This window comes from Microcebus murinus, chromosome 8 (genome assembly GCF_040939455.1).
Source record: "Microcebus murinus isolate Inina chromosome 8, M.murinus_Inina_mat1.0, whole genome shotgun sequence".
Taxonomy (NCBI): Eukaryota; Metazoa; Chordata; class Mammalia; order Primates; family Cheirogaleidae; genus Microcebus; species Microcebus murinus.
In genome coordinates this window covers 4,044,556-4,055,019 of record NC_134111.1, presented here as the reverse complement: position 1 = coordinate 4,055,019, position 10,464 = coordinate 4,044,556, and the positions used below count along the sequence as shown (strand labels likewise).

Genomic DNA, 10,464 nt, shown 5'->3' with positions numbered 1-10,464 from the left:
CAACCCCTGCCCTGACGCTCCCGCAGCGGTGCTGGGGGCCGGCTCCCTCTGCAGGCTCGGGCAACCCCTGCCCTGACCCTCCCGCAGCGGTGCTGGGGGCCGGCTCCCTCTGCAGGCTCGGGCAACCCCTGCCCTGAGGCTCCTGCTCCCGCGCCAGCGCCCTGGGCACTCCTTGGCCGCCAGCCGCATCGCTTCAATCCTGCCTCGGACGTTAAATGTCCTTCTTGTCTGTTTCTCTGTATCCCAATTCTCCTCTTCTTCTGAGGACACCGGTCACTAGATTAGGGCCACGCTAATCTGGCATGAACTTGTCTCAACCTGAGTCCCTCTGCAGGACTCTGCAGTCATGCCAGCATGACGACGCCTTGGTCAGCTACAGACTGCATATACCTCGGTGGTCCCTCGACATTACAATGGCTGGAAATCCGTGGGTTGCCTAGTGCCATCCCAGTTGTCATAAAGTCGTAACACAATACTTACTCATGTTCCACTCCAAATGACTTCAAAAGAAAAAAAAAATACTTACTCATGTGTTCTGGTGTAAACAAACCTACTATGCTGCCAGCTATATGAAAAAATAGCACATAGAGTTATGTACATTACACAATACTTGATAAAAAACGACTATGTTACTGGTTTATGTATTTACTATACTATACATGAATACAATAATGCAAAACATAAACAAGCAGATACATTCAGGAATAAATATAATAAACATTCCAATATGGATACATCCATATGTAAGTGCACATAGATGACAAAGGAGAAAAATAGCAAAATAATCTCAGTAAATGTATAAAAATCCTTTGATAAAATTCAACACTTATTTATGATTTAAGAAAAAAATACTGAGAAAGCAGAAATAAAAACAGCCTTCCTTAACGTGGTAAAGTGCACGTCACAAACCTACAGCAGCAAGTGCCCTTAGCAGTGCAGCATCAGATGCGTTCCCTTGAAGAGCGTGAACAAGACAGATGTTGCCATCGTATCCGTGCTCTCAACACCATCATCACTTCTAGTTAAGCTGGTCCTGGAGCTCCTAGCTACCAAAACAGGATAAGAAAAATAAGGACAAGGATTAAGAAGGAAGTGTTAAAAGATCACTATTTGCAAATGATGTTTGCAGATGTCTCAAAGAGATCTACTAGAACAATGTGGAAACTCATGTGCAGGCTCACCAGCTTGCTGGAGCACGCCCCGAGCAATGACACGCCCACCGGGCAACGACACGCCCACTGAGCAATGACACGCCCACCGGGCAACAACACGCCCACTGAGCAAAAACACGCCCACCAAACAGCGACACGCCCACCGAACAACGACAGCCAATTGGGAAATTAAATTCTGCAAAAGGCAGATCTCACAATCACAAGCAACAATCAGGTACCTGGGAATAAATGTAGCAAAAATATGTGCAAGGCCTTTTCAGATAAAAAAAAAAAAAAAAGAGTAATTTAACTTTTTGAAAAGAAAAACTCAAGTAAATGGAGAGCTAAAACACATTCATGTGTGGGAAGGCTGAGTATTATAAAGATGGCAATTCTCCTCCAAATTAGTCTATCCGTTCACTGAAGTTTCAACCCAAATTCCAAATGATTATAGATGAAAAATATTATGCCATTTACTTAATTATCCTATTCTCCCTATTTCTTTTCCATTTTGCAAGTTGTAAGCTTCTGGCCTTCCTTTCCTTCCACTCGTGCTGACTAAAGGAGTCCTAGTACTTAGTCTTAGATCTATAGGCCCTTATAAAACGCTGGGAGAAGTAAGTTTTGCCTCTTTCCCTACAGGTGCAGAAAGTATCAAATATGCTTACTTTTTCTTTTTTTAACAAAAAAGTATTGAAGGCCGGGCGTGGTGGCTCATGCCTGTAATCCTAGCTCTCTGGGAGGCCGAGGCGGGCGGATTGCTCGAGGTCAGGAGTTCAAAACCAGCCTGAGCAAGAGCAAGACCCCGTCTCTCCTATAAATAGAAAGAAATTAATTGGCCAACTAATATATATAGAAAAAATTAGCCGGGCATGGTGGCGCATGCCTATAGTCCCAGCTACTCGGGAGGCTGAGGCAGAAGGATTGCTTGAGTCCAGGAGTTTGAGGTTGCTGTGAGCTAGGCTGACACCACGGCACTCACTCTAGCCTGGGCAACAAAGTGAGACTCTGTCTCAAAAATAATAATAATAATAATATTTAAGTGATGCCCTTATTTTCTAAAAGATATAAATATTTGTCACTTTTTATTAAAGCAGATGATCAGTTCTATTTTCCTCTTCTCTGCATGAAGTTTTTTAAAAAATAAAATCTATAACTCCATGGAGTTTCTCATCTATACATAAAATGTGGAAGTCTTGCCTCAGTTAAATTAATAGTGTTAGTCATATAATTTGACAAACTAAACTTAAAATTTATATGGAAAAGCAAAAGAGCAACACAGCCAAACCAAATTTAAATAGGAAAGATCAGGCAGTGAGTGGTCTCTGCCTAATATATACATGAAGACGTCACAACCACACAAATTATGACAACGCGACATTTGCCCAGTGTGACAGGCTAAATGGACCTGGCTGTGTCTGCTCAGAGGCTCCCTTCCACACAAAGCCTTCCTCTCACACCTGCTTCTCTCCTCAGCCAGCTCCGTGTTCATACAGTTCATACAGTAACTTTCCCATTGAATATAGGAGTAGTACCAGAGATTTGAGGGAAAAAAAAGAGAGTATATTATGGGCTGAATGTGTCCCCGCAAAATTCACGTGCTGAAGTTCTAACCCTAATCACCTCAGAACATGACTACACTCAGACATAGAGTCCTTACCAAGGGACCTACATTCAAATGAGGTCGTGTGGGTGGGCTCTACCCCAGTATGACCGGTGTCCTTTTAAGAAGAGGAGGCTAGGACACAGACACATACAGAAGGAAGACCATGTGAGGACACAGGCAGGCAGCCATCTACAAGCCAAGGAGAGAGGCTTCAGAATAAGCCAACCCTGCCAACACCTTGATCTTAGACTTCAGCCTCCAGAACTGCGAGGAAATAAATTTCTCTTCTTTAGGCCACCCAGCCTGTGGTATTTTGTTACAGCGGCCCAGCAGACTAATGTAGAATATCTTATAACAATAAATGAGCCAATTCATCAAGAAAATACAATACAACAATCTTAAAAATGTCTGTACCTAATAAAAGAGCATCAAAATACATGACACAAAAACTGACAGAATTAAATAGAGAAATAATCTATAATCATAGTTGTGGATTTTAACACACTTCTCTCCTTAATTGATTGAACTATTAGACAAAATATCAATAAACATGTAGAAGATTTAAGCAACACCTTAACCAACCTAACCCAGAGGTTCTCAACCTCAGCACTGTTAACAATTGGGGCAAACTTTTTGCTGTGGGAGACTGCTTTGTGCATGGCAGGATGTTGGCAGCATTCCTGGCCCCTACTCACTATGTACCAGCAACATCCTTCCCCCAGGTGTGACACCAAAAATGTCACCAGACATTACCAAATCTTTCTTAGGGGACAAAAATCACCCCTGGTTGAGAATCAATGGCTTGTCCAGTTGACATTTGTAGGACGCTACAACCAATGCACTGCATTTTCAAGTGTACCTGGAACTTTCACCAGAACAGACATACGTCTCAAGAAGTTTCAGAAAATTGAAATCATACAAAATATTTTCTCTGACCAAAATGAAATTAAAAGTCAATAAAATATAGATCTGAAAATCTCTAAATAAATTGAAATGATAATAAAAATATAAAATATCAATATTTATGGAATGCAGCTAAAGCTGTACTTATCCTAGAGTAGAAAAAACAGGTTAAAAATAAATCACCTAAGATTCTACCTCAGAAAGCTAAAAAAAGAAGTGCAATTTAAACCCAAAATAAGTAGACAAAAGAAAATGATAAATATAAAAATGAAATCAATAGAAACAGGAAATAATCAACAGAGAAAATAAATAAAACTAAAAGTTGGTTCTTTGAAAACATTAAGAAAATCAGTAACCCTCTAGCTAGACTGATCAAAACAAAGAAAGGAGGAGAAAAATCACAAATTACCAATACCAGGGGTGGAAAGGGAGACATCACTACAGATGCTACAGACATAGAAAGGATAATAAAGAAATTCTGTGTCAAACTCCATGCCAGTAAACTGGACCACTTAAATAGCAGCATTTGAAAGACAAAAATCACCATATAATTTAACTAGAATAAAAAGAAAAATCTGTGGTAAAAAGAAATTTGAGGAGCTGTAAACTGAGGAAGAAGGAAGGAAGGAAGGAAGGAAGGAAGGAAGGAAGGAAGGAAGGAAGGAAGGAAGGAAGGAAGGAAGGAAGGAAGGAAGGAAGGAAGGTCCAAATAGCTTTATAGCTGTTTTTTTAAATGACTCATAATTTAAAACCTTCCCAAAAAGAAAACTTCAGGCCCACATGACTTCCCTGGTGAATTCTATCAAATCTTACACAAGCTAGTTCAGAAAAGAGAGGAGAAAGAAACACTTCCCAACTCCATAAAGCCAGCATAACCCACCAACATACTGTGAGGATCATGACCAAGTGGAGTTTATCCCAGGAATACAAATTTGACTTAACATTCAAAAATCAATCACTGAATTAACACAATAAAGGAGAAAGCCACATGATTGCATCAATGATGTCCAATTTGATGCATTGGACAAAACACAACACTCATGATTAAAAAAAAAAAAAAAAGGAGTAGAAATGAACTTCCTCAACCAGATAAAGGGTATCTGCAAAAACTTACAGTTAATGACCTACTTCATAACAAAAGGCAATACTTTCCCCCGACATCAACAGCAAGGCACTTACCACTCCACTTCAGCATAGTCACGAGATCTTACCCAGCACATGGGCAGGAAAAAATAACTAAAAGTCATACAGATCAGAAATAAATAAAACTGCCTTTTTCACAGAAGACATAACTGTGTACATAGAAAATCTTAAAGAATCTACAAAAAACTGTAAGAAGTAATAACTGATCTAGCAAAGTTGCAGGGTACAAGATCAATAAAAACAATTCTTTTTTTCCTTGTCCTGGAAGATTCATTTTTTAGCAGCTGTAGTGGGGTATAATTGACATATAATAAACTGCACGCATTTAAATTATATGACTGGGTAAGTTTTGCCATAAAACCCAAACCACCGTCAAGATAATGAACATATATCTGTCATCACTGGAAGTTTCCTGCTGCCCCTTGGCAACCCTCCCTCCCATCCCTCCCCCATCTTCCAGCAACCACTGTCTGCATTCTGTCACTATACAGGTTTCATATTCTAAAAATGTACATAAATGGAATCACGAAGTATGTACTTTTTGTTGGACCTCTTTCACACAGCATAATTATTTTTAAATTCACCCATGTTGCAACATTAATCAATAGTTTGTTCCTTTTTATTGCTAAGTAGTATTCTACTGTAGGGATTATCCATTCACGTGTGGTGGACATGTGAGTTGTTTCCAGTTTGAGGCTATTATGAACAAAGCTACTATGAACATTTTTGTGTAGGTTTTTGAATCAGCATATGCTATTTTTTTTCTACACAGGACCAATGAGTAAATAGGAAAATAAAATTAAAAGTACAATATCATTTATGACAGCAGTCAAAAAAGCATAAATTATTTTTATTTCTATTTGTAAAACATTTTTAAATTGTTATAAAGGCTCTCTTAAATCGTGTAAAGAACTAAGCCCTCAACTACCGGAAAGGCACGGTCACCTCTCGCTCTGGTCTGGAGAGCTCCAGATAACCTTCGTGGCATCTGTGGCACGCTGATGGCTGCAAACCCTGGGCAATCACCGCCACGTCATAGGCACTGTGTGTGTATTTCCCAAACCCAGCTCATGGACACATGGACCGGAAGTAAGTATTGTGTGACTCACAGTTGTATTATACAAAGTTCTGGGTTAGTACTTAGCTTTGCATTTTTAAGAAAGAAGAATAGAGAGAAGAAGGAAGAAGGGAGAAAGGGGAGGAGAAGGGGGAAACCACATCACACTGAGTGTTACCTCTCCCCAAGAGCTCAGACTTACAAACGTTCCTCACAGAGCCTGAGGCACAGCCTAAAACAACGAGTAATAAATCCAAGCGTATTCTTCTGCCTTTCTAATATTTTTAATTGTGGCAAAACACACGTAACAAAAAATGTATTATCTTAACCACTTTTAAGTATACAGTTCAGTGGTATTAAGTAAATTCATAATGTCGCGCAACCATCACCAGCCATCTCCAGAACTCTTCTCATCTTGCAAAACTGAAACTCTGTACCCATTGAACACTAACTCCCCACTCCGCCACCCCCGCTCCCCAGCAGCACCCACTCTGCTGTCTGTCTCTATGATTGTGACCACTCTAAATACCTCATATAGTTACATGTCCTCTTGTGACTGGCTTATTTCACATAGCATAATGTTCCCAAGGTTCATCCATGTTGTAACATACATCAAAATTTCCTTCTTTTTTAATGCCGTGTACATTTGTATATGTGTGTGCATATACTCTACAGTCATTCATCCATTGATGGACACCAGGGTTGTTCCCGCCTTTTGGCTATTGTGAATACTGCTGCCATGAATATGGGTGTGCAATGTCTCTTCAAGACCCCGCTTTCAGTTCCTTTTGGCACATAACCAGAGTGGAACTGCTGAATCATATGGTAATTCTATTTTTAATTTTTTGAGAAATTGCCATACTGTTTTCCATGGCAGCTGCACCATTTCACATTCCCACCAACAATGCACAAGGGTTCCAATTTCTCCACATCTCCAACACTTGTTATTTTCTGAGATATATATATATATATATATCTCATATATATATATCTCATATATATATATATACACCTCATATATATATATATATACCATCCTAATGAGTATAAGGTGGTATCTCATTGTGGTTTTGTTTGCATTTCCCAAATAATTGCTGATGTTTAGTGTTTTTTCATGTGTATATTGGCCATTTGTGTATCTTCCTTGGAGAAATGTTTATTCAAGTCTATCTTAGTCTGCCAGGCTGCTATAACAAAAAGAAATACTATACCACAGACTGTGTGCCTTAAAAAACAAAAATTTATTTCTCACAATTCTGGTGGCTGAGAAGTCCAAGGTCAAGGTGCCAGCGTTCAGTTCTTTCATAACAAAGTTCTTTGCCCAATTTTGAATTGGGTTGTTTATTTGTTGTAAAATTTTAGGAGTTCTCTGCATACTCTAAAGTTTAATCCTGTATTAGATATGTGATTTGAAAATATTTTCTACTATTCCATTCATTGCCTTTTTAGTCTATTGATTGTGCCCTTTGATGCACACATTTTTTAAATTTCCGTGAGGTCCAATTTGTATATTTTTTCTTTTGTTGCCTATGACTTCAGTGTCATATCTAAGAAATCATTGCCAAACCGAATGTCATGAAGATTTTACCCTGTATTCTCTCCTAAGAGTTTTATAGTGTTAGCTATTACATTTAGGTCTTTGATCCATTTGGAGTTAAATTTTTTAATGTGTGGTTAGGTAAGGAAGGGTTCAAGTTCATTCTTTTGCATGTGGATATCCAGTTTTCCCAGCTCTGTTTGTTGAAAAGACTGTCCCTTGCCCATTAGATGGTCTTGGCACCCTATCAAAACTCATTTCACCATATATTCAAGGGTTTACTTCTAGGCTCTGTACTGTATTTCGTTGATCTATATATTTGTCTTTATCCAGTACCATAGTGTTGATTACTGTAGCTTTGTAGTAAGTTTTGAAATCAAGAAATTTGAATCCTCCAACTTCGTTCATCTTTTTCAAGATTGTTTTGACTATACGGGTTTTCTTGAGTTTCCATATAAATTCTAGAATGTATTTTTCTATTTTTGCAAAAAAAAAAAAGTTTATTGGGATTTTGATGGTGATTGCATTCAGTCTGTAGATCACCCTGGGTGGTTTTGACATCTTAATAATATTAAGTCTTCCAATCCACAAACATGGGATATCTTTCCATTTATTTTTGTCTTCTCTAATTTCTTGCAGCAATGTTTCTAGTTTTCATTGTATAAGTCTTTCATTGTACAAGCCTTAGTGAATTCAATTCTTAAGTCTTTTATTAATTTTTTATGCTGTTGTATATGGGATTTTTTTCTTAATTTCCTTTTCAGATTGTTCATAGAAATGCAGCTGATGTTTGCATGTTGATTTTTGTATCCTGCTACTTTGCTGAATTTGTTTATTAATTCTAACAGTGTTTTGTGGAATCTTTAGGGCTTTCTAGATATATGATCATATCATCTATGAGCAGAGATAATTTTACTTCTTCCTTTCTGACTTAGATGTCTTTTATTTCTTTTCTTGCCTAATTACTCATCTAGAACACCAGTAATATGCGGAAGAGAAGTAGCAAAAGTGGGCATGCCTGCTTTGTTTCTTATGTTGGAGGAAAAGTTTTCAGTCTTTCACTATTAAGTATGACATTGCTGTGGGTTTTTCATATATGGCTTTTATTATGTTGAGATAGATTCCTTCTATTCCTAGCTTGTTGCTTGTTTTTAGCATGAAAAGTGTTGAATATTGTCAAATGCTGCTTCTGAATCAAGATGACCACATCATTTTTTTCTTTCATTCTGTTAATGTGGTGTTTTACATTGATCAATTTTTATATATATGTTAAACCATCCATACATTCCAGGTGTAAATCACATTTTGCCATAGGGTATAAGCCTTATAATATGCTGCTGAACTCAGTTTTCTTGTATTTTGTTGAAGATTCTTACATCAATGTTCGAAGGGACACTGGTCTATAGTTTTCTCATATTGCCTTTGGCTTTGGTATCTGGGCAATGCTGACCTTATAGAATGAGTTAGAAAGTGTTCCCTCCTGTTCAATTTGTTGGAAAAGTTTGAGAAAAATTGGTATTAGCTCTTCTTTAAACGTTGGGTAGAGTGAGCACTGAAGCCATAGGTCCACAGCGTTTCTTTGTCAAGAAATTTTTGATTACTGACTCAATCTCCTTACTAGTTATAAGTCTTCTCAAATCTTCTATTTTGCTGTAATTCAGCCTTGATATGATTTGTGTTTCTGGAAATTTGTCTGTTTCATCTAAGTTATCCAATTTGTTGGCATACAATTATTCACAGTACTCTCTTATGATCCGTTTTATTTCTGTAGAATGGTAGTGATGTCCCCTTTCATTTCTAATTTTAGTAATTTGAGTCATCTCTCCTTCTTTCTTAGTTTTATAAGCTTTGTAAAGTGTGAGTTTGCTTAAAACTAGTTCTGTCAGTGGGCGTGTAAGTGGGTGAACAAATGAATGTGTCATATGTCTCCCCGCCCGTGTCCCAGCGTCCTCACCCCTCTGTATGGGCATGGAAAAAAGAACCAAGGCTCAAAGAAGCAACTCATGAAAGTCAGTTTTCCTTAGAGACCCACTCAGAGTGTTCCACGCTGACCTTCAGGCCCAGTCCGTTCTCAGCCTATCCTTTTATTTCTAGCTCTTTGAAAAGTTGTCCACAGCTGTGAACCAGTTTCCCTGGAGGGAAAAAGCACTCCCTGTTCAGCACTGACTGGACAGCCGCCTGGGCGGAAGCGCCTGCCTCTCACCCTGTGCCAGGGCTGGCCGGGGCCCTCGTCCCCCACCGGGCAGCCTCAGGCTGCAGTCCTCTCTGCTCTCCTCCAAGGCAGGTTTTCTGTGCCCTAGGCTGCAGCGCTGCTCAGAGACTGACTAATAATCTAATTCAGTTATCCAGGCTAAAACCCTAATGAGCCATAACAGCTTAATGCACTCTGCCTTCCATAAAATACTCGAATCTTAACTCAATCTTGAGTACATTAAACCGAAGGAGAAAGTAATCGAGTTTCATGTGCAGGGCGGTGGCAGGAGAGGTCTGAGGATGTGGGAAAGCCCTTCTTAGTAATGGTGCTGGCACTGGGAGATGGCTAACAAACTGGAAGCGCTGAAAAATCTAAACCATGTCAGCAGCTGGCAAGGGTCAGTTTCTGGAGAATGCTAGGGAGGAGGGCCGATGACAAGAACATTTGGAGCAGCAGGGGACGTGTCACAGAAGATTTCCCAAATCACCTCCTCCTCGTCTGTTCACTCTCCCTCCAAGGATCAAAACAGACTCTCAACACACATCATGCCCAGCATGTTGACCCCACCTGGGAGTCATAGAAATCATTTCTGACTTGTAGGGTGACCAACCTTCCCTGTTTCCCCTGGACCTTCTAAATTTTAGCACTGAAAATCTCATTTCCAGGGAAACCACTCAGTCCCAGGCAGGCTGGGATGGTTGGTGACCCGAGATCTGACCTTGAGGACGCTGTTCAACCCATCCCTGCCCCCCAGTGGTCCCCCGTCTCCCCACTTCAGCCGCATGGCCATGGTGGGCCACGGTAGCTCTCCAGTGCTGGGATCAGACCAGACTTACCAAATACACAGCCTGGCACAAGCTGGGCCAGTCAGAG

The 10,464-nt window shown here is 39.6% G+C and overlaps 1 long non-coding RNA gene across 1 annotated transcript in view; it reads right to left on the bottom strand.

Moving 5' to 3' along the window:
- Positions 1-291: 291 nt before the first annotated feature.
- Positions 292-10,464, bottom strand: part of LOC105879281 (uncharacterized) — a 37,775-nt gene continuing 27,602 nt past the window's right edge. Inside the window, exon 4 of the long non-coding RNA XR_001157691.2 lies at positions 292-1,046. This is a non-coding gene — a long non-coding RNA (uncharacterized LOC105879281). The remainder of the gene's footprint in view (positions 1,047-10,464) is intronic.